Source organism: Nicotiana sylvestris, chromosome 1 (assembly GCF_000393655.2).
Source record: "Nicotiana sylvestris chromosome 1, ASM39365v2, whole genome shotgun sequence".
NCBI classification, from domain to species: domain Eukaryota; kingdom Viridiplantae; phylum Streptophyta; class Magnoliopsida; order Solanales; family Solanaceae; genus Nicotiana; species Nicotiana sylvestris.
In genome coordinates, this window is record NC_091057.1 from 62,121,232 (window position 1) to 62,132,296 (window position 11,065).

Consider the following 11,065-nt stretch of genomic DNA (forward strand, 5'->3'; position numbering starts at 1 on the left):
GGGAGATCCGACACATTATCTTCATCAAATATATTTGAATCCATTTGTGACAAGGTTGTCTTAACATCTTCACTTTCTTCTATATCTACAATTCATATGCAATATTAATTAGTTAAATATTAAGAATAATTAAATTTTAAAAACAAATAATATTCAAATTCACATAAAAAAATATTACCTGTTTGAATTTGGAAAAAGTCGTACAACAAATTTCGAGTAGTAACAAGCGTTTGACATTTTCATGTTGGATGTAACTTTTGTACTTTGTAAGAACATGCCCACCAATGCTAAATGCCGATTCCGATGCTATAGTGGTAATTGGAACACTAAGTATATCACGTGCTATTACTGAAAGATCGGGATATTTTCTAAAATGGTCCTTCCAATACATAACAATATCCATCTTATCACGACCCAAAATTCAACTAGTCGTGATGACACCTAACCAGACCCGCTAGGTAAGCCAATTGACAATAACCTAATTCTAATAAAATTTAATGAGACAATAAATAAAAGAAAATATCTGAGTCTTATACATTTTCAAGGACTGATAGTTCAAATCATGAGTTTCTAAGAATAGAATATAGGCCAAATACATTGATAGCCCCTTAAAATTGTCCTCACTTTTCACTCTGACACTCTATCTTAAGTCTGTTTCATTTGAGCACTTTAACTAGGCTTTTATCGTGTCATTTAGACACAAAATTTGATAGACAGCCAAATACAAAAGATGCGTGTAATTTATACGCCAGAGTGACGAATAGGAAGGAGACACATGGATTTAACTTAAATAATTTTTTAAAAAGGCTTTTGAAGAAATAGAAAAAATTTAAGTGAAATAAAAACACCACTCCGTCGCAGGTCATCTTCCCCAACGACCCTCTCATTCGGTCTTCGTTTCCGGTGGCCTCGTCCTATGTTCCATCCTTTTTAGCTGAAATGAAAAATTCATAAATTACAACCCCCCACCCCCACAAAGATTACACCTGCAGAGGCTCACTTAATTTTTTATTTTTCCTTCAGATTACATAAATCCTGAAAATTATTCAGATGACTTTGGCATTTCTGGCAAAGTACCGCCAGCAAATTATACCCAGTTAGCACAAGGAGGTTCATGAGCCTACAACAACAAACAGTCGCACATTCCGCCGTCGTTCCACCAGCAACCTCTGCGAACCGCACCCCTTTCGAACCCCATCTCATGATGACAAAGTTTGGCCCAATAAAAGTGGTTGCCACTGCCATTCCACTGAAAGTGATGACAGTCCAACGATAAAAGTGATGACGGTGAAATTGTGACTCAATTTAGAGATTTACCACTGAAAATTGGAAGAACTTGAAACTAAGAATCGAAATTTGAAACCCTCGATTTGTTGATATTTTGGTTAAATGAATATTGGAGTTTTCTCTTAACATCAATATGAACTTACCCGTGTAGTTTGGTGTGTTTTGATTGAATATTAAACTGGTTAGATTTGAAGCACCATTGTCAACCGTCGAAGGAGCTAGCAATTCAGACCTATGTTTTTTGAATATTTACAAAGTGAGTATTATTTTATTTTGATGGAGGATTAAATCTGGCTTTTCAATATTTGACTAAAATCGAAGGAATCTTAAATTCCCCCTTACAAAATGGCTGCGTTGAATATGGTGATGGAAGTCAGCGATATGGGGGTTGTAGTGGGTTAGAGGGAGGACGAACAAGAGAAATAGATTTTTTAAAAAAAGAATGTCTTTTTTTCTTTTATTGCCACCTGTACTTTGGGCCCACATCAATGGCCTTATATATGCAGTTCACGCTCTTAATGGAGGTGTGAATTACGCGTAATGACATGTCAGTTATAGGTGTCTAAATGACACAGTAAAAGCCTAGTTAAAGTGTTCAAATGAAACAGACTTAAGATAGAGTGTCAGAGTGAAAAGTGAGAACAACTTTAAGGGGCTGTTGATGTATTTGGCCTAGAATATACAAAGCTGGTATGAAGTAAATACATCATCTGTTTGAAATGTACATAAACAAAGTTTTATGAATCTAAGGCTACTATGAACAAGAGACAACTACTACCAGAAACGTAGGTATGTCTTCAATTCCAGCTCCCGTCGATCACAGCAATATCAGCAACCAACATCTGCAGACAAGGTGCAGAAATATAGTATGAGTACAACCGACCCCATGTACTCAATATGTAACAAACCTAACCTTAGGTTGAAAGTAGTAACGAGCTAGAACAAAGGTTGAGTCAAACACCAATAGCCAACAACAGTTCATAACAACGTAAAGCAAGTAATAAAAGAAGTAACTCAAAGATAAAATGCTCACCTTATTCATAGTTCCCGAAAATAGTTTCGCTTTTCAAGTATATCAATGAAAACCAAAATCTTTTATGGAAATTGCCAAAGATGTAAGTAAGTTTGAAGACTATAATTTTTCCCCAAAAAACTTTCAACAGGTAAATCTTTCATTTTCAGATGGCATGAGGAAAATACATCTCTATGCCCACATGTCAACGTATGCATGCCAACTGTAATACCATCCAGTGATAAAAACCATACACATACTCTCAGAGTATTAATTCACTTAGTCCTTCCAGTAACTTAGTCCTCAAAACCACTCAGTCCTTATAGTCACTCAGTCCTTACAACCACTCGATCCTCCCAGTCACTCGACACTCGGCACTAAGCACTCGCACTCAGTAGGTACATGCGTTCACTAGGGGTGTGTATAGACTCTGGAGGGGCTCTTTCATCCCAAGCACTATAACAAGATAATCATGTCATAAATTAGTACAACATGCTACGGTGTGCAGCCCGTTCCCATCATAAATCAATAAAATATGCTTTAGCGCGCATCCCAATCCCATAAACATCCTCACCTTCAGGCTCTCGGCCTCACTCTATCATCAATCTCTTCAGTCTCTCAGGCTCTCAATGCCATGAAAAATCAGCCCAAAAATAATGATGTGATGTATCAATAAATGTTAACAGAGACTGAGATATGATATGCATATGAATGCGTATGGCTGAGTATGTAAGTGCAATGAAAGAAGATAGCTCAACAGTAGAATGACCTTAGTGGGTCCTAACAGGATAAACATGTAGTCTAGACATGGTTTCTAACATGGATCACAGCTCAATAGCTCTAGTACATAGAAATTTCATGGTTAGAGGTAAGATCAGGTAACTACACAGTACCACAAAAATAACGAATTCACAAAAATAATGGATTCATAGAAATAAAGGATTCACCTCCAACTTACCGTTATTTCTGTGGTACTGTGTAGTTACCCGATCTTATTTGTAACCATAAACTCTCTACGCACTTAAGCTATTGAGTTGTGATCCATGTTAGAAACCATGTCTAGGCTATATGCTTATTCTATTGAGACCCACCGAGGTTATTTCTGCTGTTGAGTTATCTGCTTACATTGCATTTACATACACAATCATACACATTCATATGCATATCATATCTCAGTCTTTGTTACCATTTACTGATACATCACATAATTATTTTGGCTGAATTTTTCATAATATTGAGAGCCCGAGAGACTAGAGAAATTGATGACTGAGTGAGGCCGAGGGACTGATAGTGAGGATGTTTATGGGATTGGGTTGCACGCCGTAACATGTTTTATTGATTTATGCCATGATTGGCTTATTATAGAACTTGGGCTGAAGGGGCCCCTCCGAAGTCTGTACACACCCTCAGTGAGCACATGTACTTACTGAGTGCGAGTGCCGAGCACGAGTACCGAGTGATTGGGAGGATTGAGTGACTATGAGGATTGAGTGGATGTGAGGACTGAGTAACTGTGAGGATTGAGTGGCTGTGAGGACTGAGACTGGAGGACTGAGTGAATTGATACTCTGAGAGTATGCATATAATATTATCACTGAGTTGCATGGCATTCGACATGCACACTTAACATACATGTATAAAGATGTATTTTCTTCATGTTGTACGGTATCACATCATATATTCATGACTTCTCACACATATTGACATATAGGCATAGAGATGCATTTTCCCCGTGCAAATTGATAATGAAACATTTACCTTTTGCAAGCTTTGGGAAAAATTACAGTTTTCAAACTTATATTTTTTTGGCAATTTCGGTAAAAGATTTGGATTTTCACCGATATACTTGAAAAGCAGGCCTACTTTCTGAAACTGTGAATGAGCTGAACATTTTATCTCTGAGTTACTTCTTTTATTACTTGCATTATGTTGTTATGAACTGTTGGTGGCTATTGGTGTTGGACTCCTACTTTTATTCCAGCTCGCCACTACTTTCAACCTAAAATTAGGTTTGTTACTTATTGAGTACATGGGGTTGGTTGTACTCATACTACACTTCTGCACCTTGCATACAGATGGCGGCTGTTGATGTTGTTGTGCTCGATGGGAGCTGGATTTGAAAATGTATGTGCGTTCCGGTTGTAGCCGCCTCTTGTTCATGGTAGCTTTAGATTTATAAAAATATGTTTATGTACATTTCGAACAGATGATGTATTTATTTCATAACAGCTTTATAAACTCTTTGTCTTAGAAGCCCATGATTTTTACTACCAGTCCTTGAGAAGTATATAAAGGTTAAGCTATTTCATCATTTATTTTCTTAGAAAATCTCATTGAATTAGATTATTTTTAATTGGCTTACCTAGCAGATTGAGTTAGGTACCATCAAAACTAGTTGGATTTTTGGCCGTGATAGATATATATGTTTGCTCTTGGTGTAACTTATTCACAAAAGAGTTGTATTGGAGGGGGTTAAGAATGCTCTCCACTTCTCTTTCAACATTTCCTTACCAACACAGTCACTTACACAACAATTCCACACTACACTCTTACGGGTCGTTTGGTAGGAGGTATTAGAAAAAATAATACAAGCATTAACTCTATGCATTACTAATACCTTGTTTGGTATATTTTTTCAATTTGTGTATCATACTTGGCATTATCCTATGCATATGTAATGCATAGAAAACCATGACATTAGTAATACCAAGGCTTTAATGCAAGCATTATCATGGTTAAAGATAAAATTATTCTTAAAGTCCCTTAAAGCTAGAGAATATGGATGACATTTTTCTAAGCAACTATTTTTCTTAAAAATTATGCAATGCATTATAATTTTAATGCACTACACCAAAAAGTAGATAAGAAATAATATTTTTATAATTAATGCTTGCATTATTGTTACGACCCGGCCGACCGTCTTAAGAATTAATGCCCCGATCCCCTATTAACTACTTCCCCCGAGTTTATTTCTGCTATTTTAATTTGCCGGGATGTTTGGCTTTGAGTTTTGGAGAGTTTTGGGAAACTTAGTCCCTAAATGAGAGCTTAAGTGTTGGAAAGTTGACCGTAGTCGAAACAGTGCGAAGACGACCTCGGAATGGAAATCTGATGGTTCCGTTAGCTCCGTTGGGTGATTTCGGGCTTAGGGGTGTGTTCGGATTATGTTTTGGAGGCCCGTAGCTAATTTAGGCTTGAAATGCCAAAAGTTGAGTTTTTGAAGCTTCTGGTCCGATAGTGAGATTTTGATCCGAGGGTCGGAATGGAATTCCGAAAGTTGGAGTAGCTCCATAGTATTAAATGTGACTTGTGTGCAAAATTTTATGTCATTCGGAAGAGGTTTGATGAACTTTTTGATCGAAAGGGTATTTTGAGAATTTTGGAGTTCTTATCGAAAGGGTATTTTGAGAATTTTGGAGTTCTTAGGCTTAAATCCATGGTTAATTCGAGGTTTCGATGTTGTTTTAGGTGTTTTAAGGATTGGTACAAGTTTGGGTAGTGGTTTGTGACTTGTTGGTGCCTTTGGTTGAGGTCCCGGGGGACTCGGGATGAATTCAGATGGTTGACGGAAAGATTTTGGAGTTAAAGTTGCAGCTTCAGCTGCTGGTTCTGTCATAACCGCACCTGCGGTTTGGGTTCCACAGGTGCGTCACCACAGAACGGCTTAGTGGCTGCAAAAGTGGAATTTGGGGAGTTCTTCAAGAACCACAGAAGCGGTGATCATACCGTAGAAGCGGTACCGCATCTGCGGATGGGGAGTCGCAGATGCAGAAGCTGACATTTAAGTGAAAGTCGCAGATGCGAAGAAGTCCTCACAGAAGCGGGACCGCATCAGAGCCGCAAATGTGGAAATCGCTGGGCAGAACATATAAATTCTTGCCTTCGCAAAATTTAGCCATTTTTCATCTTTTTCAAAACGGGAATAAGCTTGGGGAGCACCTTTCAAGAGAGATTTTCAGAGGAGTTCATTGGGGTAAGGTCTTTGGTCCCTAAACTCGTTATTCAATGATTTTTATCAATTTAAGCATGAAAAATTAAGGAATATCAGTGGTAATTGGGGGTTTAGGGTTGTTCTAATTGGAGACCTTTGAGTGATGATTTGAGGGACAAATTGAGGTCCGATTTTTGTACTTTTGATGTGACTGAACTCGTGAGAGTGCGAGGTCTCTGGAAATATAAATTTTACCCGATTCCGAGATGTGGGCCCCAGGGCCGTTTTGGTCATTTTACATAATTTCGCGTATTAGCTTAGACTTTAATTGTAGAATTAGTTACTTGAAGTGTTATCTACATTATGCAATTGAATTGAATAGATTTGGGCCATTTGGAGTCGAGTACTCGTGGCAAGAACGTGGTCTCGGGTTGATTTTGAGCCGGTATGAGGTAAGTGGCTTGTCTAACCTTGTGTGGGGGACCTTCCCCTTAGGATTGATATATTTGGTAATTGAATTGCCTTGTACGTGAGGTGACGAGTGCGTACTTGTGCAAATTATTGGAAATTCGATTTTCTTTAAGTATTTATTAGTATGTTTCTTTTCCTGCTTCTATTACTTGCACTATTAATCTTGTTGTTAGATTAGGAAAGCATGTCTAAGTAATTTAATTGCTTTAATTGTTCAATATGCTTACCTGAATTCTGTGCAGCATGCTAGGCTAGAATCACTTGTTTACCTTAGTATGAAATTTGCCATTTCTAAATAATTTCTTGCTGCTGCTATGTATTTACATTTGGACTACGGATGTGGGATTCCAGTAGCTCCCCCTTGTCTGTTTATTTTGGGACTACGGATGTGGGATTCCGGTATCCCCCTGCACAGTTATATGGAACTGCGGGAATGCACCCGGTAGATTCCCCCAGTATTGGGTATTTACATTTGGGACTACGAAAGGGGATTCCGGTAGATCCCCATGCACTATGAGTTCGACTACGGGACGATATTCTGGAAGACTTATCGGATATGTGTATTTGGGACTACAGGACGGTATCCTGGAAGATCCTCGATTTGATTATCATTGGTGCTGAGTTGTATTTCCTTCCGTATTTACCTTGCTCTGTATAATTGTTGTTATCCTGTACATCCTGTTTTATTTTCACTGCTGTACTTATTTATACTGTTCTGTTCTATACTGTTGAACTTATATTTTTGTTTAACCTCAGTAGGGCCCTGACCTTCCTCGCCACTACCCGATCGAGGTTAGGCTTGGCACTTACTGAGTACTACTGTGGTGTACTCATGCCCTTTCTGTGCATGTTTTTCATGTGCAGATCCAAGTACTTCTACCCAGTCTTATCACCCCTGAGGCGAGGCGACTGTCCTAGCGACTTCGAGGTATATCTGCCGCGTCCGCAGACCGAGGAGACCCTTTCTATTCCTGCTTTTTAGTACTTAGCCCTTCTGTATTTTCTGTTCTTATTAGACATTCTGGAGTTAGAGCTATGTAGCATTTCCTAGCTTGTGAATCGTGGGTTTCCGGGTCTTGGATTTATGTATTGGTATTGAGAGTTAAACATGGTGTATGCTGAGCGACACATTTAAACACTGTTACTACTTTATTTCTGTTTTAAATTGTTTTACTTCCGCAAATTTTGTTTTTTCTTCCGCAATTTAGGCTTACATAGTCGTAGATACTAGGTGCCATCACGATGGTTCACGGAGGGAAAATTGGGGTCATGATAAGTTGGTATCAGAGCTCTAGGTTCATAGGAGTCATGGATCACAAGCCGGTTTATTAGAGTTTCGCTGATCGGTACGGAGACGTCTGTACTTATCTATGAGAGGCTATGTAACTGTTAGGAAATTTTTTACTTCATTTGATTTCCTTGTCGTGTGATATTTTTGACATCACAATTCTAAACGTCTGTCTTCTATTCTGTCACAGATGGTGAGGACACGTGCTACCCGAGATGATCAGGCACCCGCGCCCCCTACTACAACCGTCAGAGGCCGAGGCCGGGATAGAGGCCGAGGATGCGCACATGGTGCAGCCAGAGCACCTGCCCGAGCTGCCGCCGAGGTACCACCCGCAGTTCCAGTCGGAGTCGAGGCACCTGACACGCCTACTGCTACTACTACTCCAGCCCTTTAGGAGACTCTGGCGCAGTTCATGAGCATGTACACCACTTTGGCTCAGGCAAGGTTGCTTCCCCTTGCTGCAGCCACATCCCAAGCTGAGGGAGGAGCATAGACTCCCGCCACCCGCACTCCCGAGCAGCCAGTTCATCCCGAGGACGGGGCAGCTGCTTCGGAGGATGAGCAGCGGAGACTTGAGAGGTTCAAGAAGTATGATCCTCCGGTATTCAGTGGGTTAGCATCAGTTGATACCTTGGGATTTCTGGAGGAGTGCTACTGTATTCTCCATACCATGGGTATATCAGGATCGAGCGGGGTTTCCTTCACTACTTTTCAGCTTCGAGGAGCCATTTATGAGTGGTGGCACACCTATGAGTTAGACAGTCCGGACGAGGCTGCTTTACTGACTTGGACCTAGTTATCAGATCTATTCCTGAGAGAGTTTATTCCTCAGAGCCTCTAAGATGCATGGCGCGCCGAGTTTGAGCATTTGCGCCAGGGCACTATGATTGTCTCAGAGTATACTGTCCGTTGCACTAGCTTGGCTAGACATGCCCCAGCCTTGGTTTCTACTGTCCGCGAGAGGGTTTGCCGGTTTATTGAGGGCCTTATTCCCAGCATCATATCTAGCATGGCTCATAAGTTGGAGATGGATATTTCTTATCAGTAGGTGGTGAGCATTGCTAGGAGGATTGAGGGTATGCATGCTAGGGAGAGAGAGAAGAGGGAGGCCAAGAGGTCTCGAGAGTTGGGCCATTATTCTGGTGCCCGTAACCCAGCTGCAGGTCATCATGGTAGGGGTTATATGAGTCGCCCCGTTCATTCATCTCTTCCAGCAGCCAGTAGTGCTCCAGCTCCTCCTAGGCCTTAGGAGCCTTATTATGCACCTCCGATTTCTAGCGCACCTCCTACGCGGGGTGCTTTCAGAGGTCAGTCCAGCAGACCTGTCCCTAGCTAGTCACAACCACCACATCCTCCCAAATCTTGTTTTGAGTGTGGTGACACAAGCCACATGGTGAAGGATTGCCCTAGACTTGGTAGGGGTGCACCTCCACAGACTTCTCAGCCACAGCGTGCCCCGCAGAGTTCTCAGGCTATGGTTACAGCTCCAGTTGCTACCCCGCCTGCTTAGCCAGCTAGAGGTGGAGGCCGGGGAGGTAGAGGTGGCCCTAGAGGGGGAGGCCAGGCCAGATACTATGCCCTTCCTGCTCGTACTGAGGCTGTTGCCTCCGATTCTGTCATCACAGGTATTATACTAGTTTGTTATAGAGATGCATCAGTTTTATTCAATCTAGGCTCCACTTACTCTTATGTGTTTTCTTATTTTGCTCCGCATTTGGTTGTACCTCGGGATTCTTTGAGTTCCCCTGTTTATGTTTCTACTCCTGTGGGAGATTCTCTTGTTGTGGACCACATTTATCGGTCGTGTTTGGTTTCTCTTAGTGGTTTTGAGACTAGAGTCGATTTATTGTTACTCACCATGGTTGACTTTGATATTATCTTGGGCATGGACTAGTTGTCACCCCATTATGCTATTCTTGATTGTCACGCCAAAACCATGATGCTGGCTATGCCAGGTATACTGCGTGTTGAGTGGAGGGGTGCTTTAGATCACACTCCTAGTAGAGTCATTTCTTTTCTTAAAGCTCAGCGTATGGTTGAGAAGGGGTGTGAAGCGTATCTAGATTATGTGAGAGATGTCAGTATTGATACCCTTTTAGTTGATTCAGTCCTTGTAGTACGGGATTTTCCCGATTTGTTTCCAACTAACCTTCTGGGCATGCCGCCTGATAGAGATATTGATTTTGGCATTGATCTGTTGCCGGGCACTCAGCCCATTTCTATTCCTCCGTATCGTATGACTCCTCCTGAGTTAAAGGAGTTGAAGGATCAGTTACAGGAATTGCTTGATAAGGGTTTTATTCGGCCCAATGTATCACCTTGGGGGTGCTCCTATCTTGTTTGTGAATAAAAAGGATGGTTCCATGTGTATATGCATTGATTATCGACAGTTGAACAAGGTTACAGTGAAGAACCGTTATCCTTTGCCTGGAATTGATGATCTCTTTGACCAGCTTCAGAGCGCACGGGTGTTTTCTAAGATTGATTTGCGCTCAAGATACCATCAGTTGAAGATTCGGGATCCAGATATCCCAAAAACTACTTTCAGGGCTCGGTATGGTCATTACGAGTTCCTTGTTATGACATTTGGGCTGACCAATGCCCCAACAGCCTTTATGCACTTGATGCACAATGTTTTCCAGCCATATCTTGACTCATTCGCCATTATCTTTATTGATGATATTCTGGTGTATTCCCGGAGTCAGGAAGATCATGAGCAACACTTGAGGACCATGCTTCAGACTTTGAGAGAGAAGAAGTTATATGCTAAGTTCTCAAAATATGAGTTTTGGTTGGATTCAGTGGCGTTCTTAGGCCACGTGGTATCGAGTGAGGGTATTCAGATGGATCCGAAGAAGATAGAGGCCGTGCAGAGTTGGCCCAGACCATCCTCAGCTACAGAGATCCACAGTTTCTTTGGCTTGGCAGGCTACTACCATCATTTTGTGGAGGGTTTTTCATCGATTGCAGCCCCTATGACCAGGTTGACCAAGAAGGGTGCTCCGTTTTAGTGGACGGAAAAGTGTGAGGCGAGCTTTTAGAAGCTCAAGACAGCTTTGACTACAACCCCAGT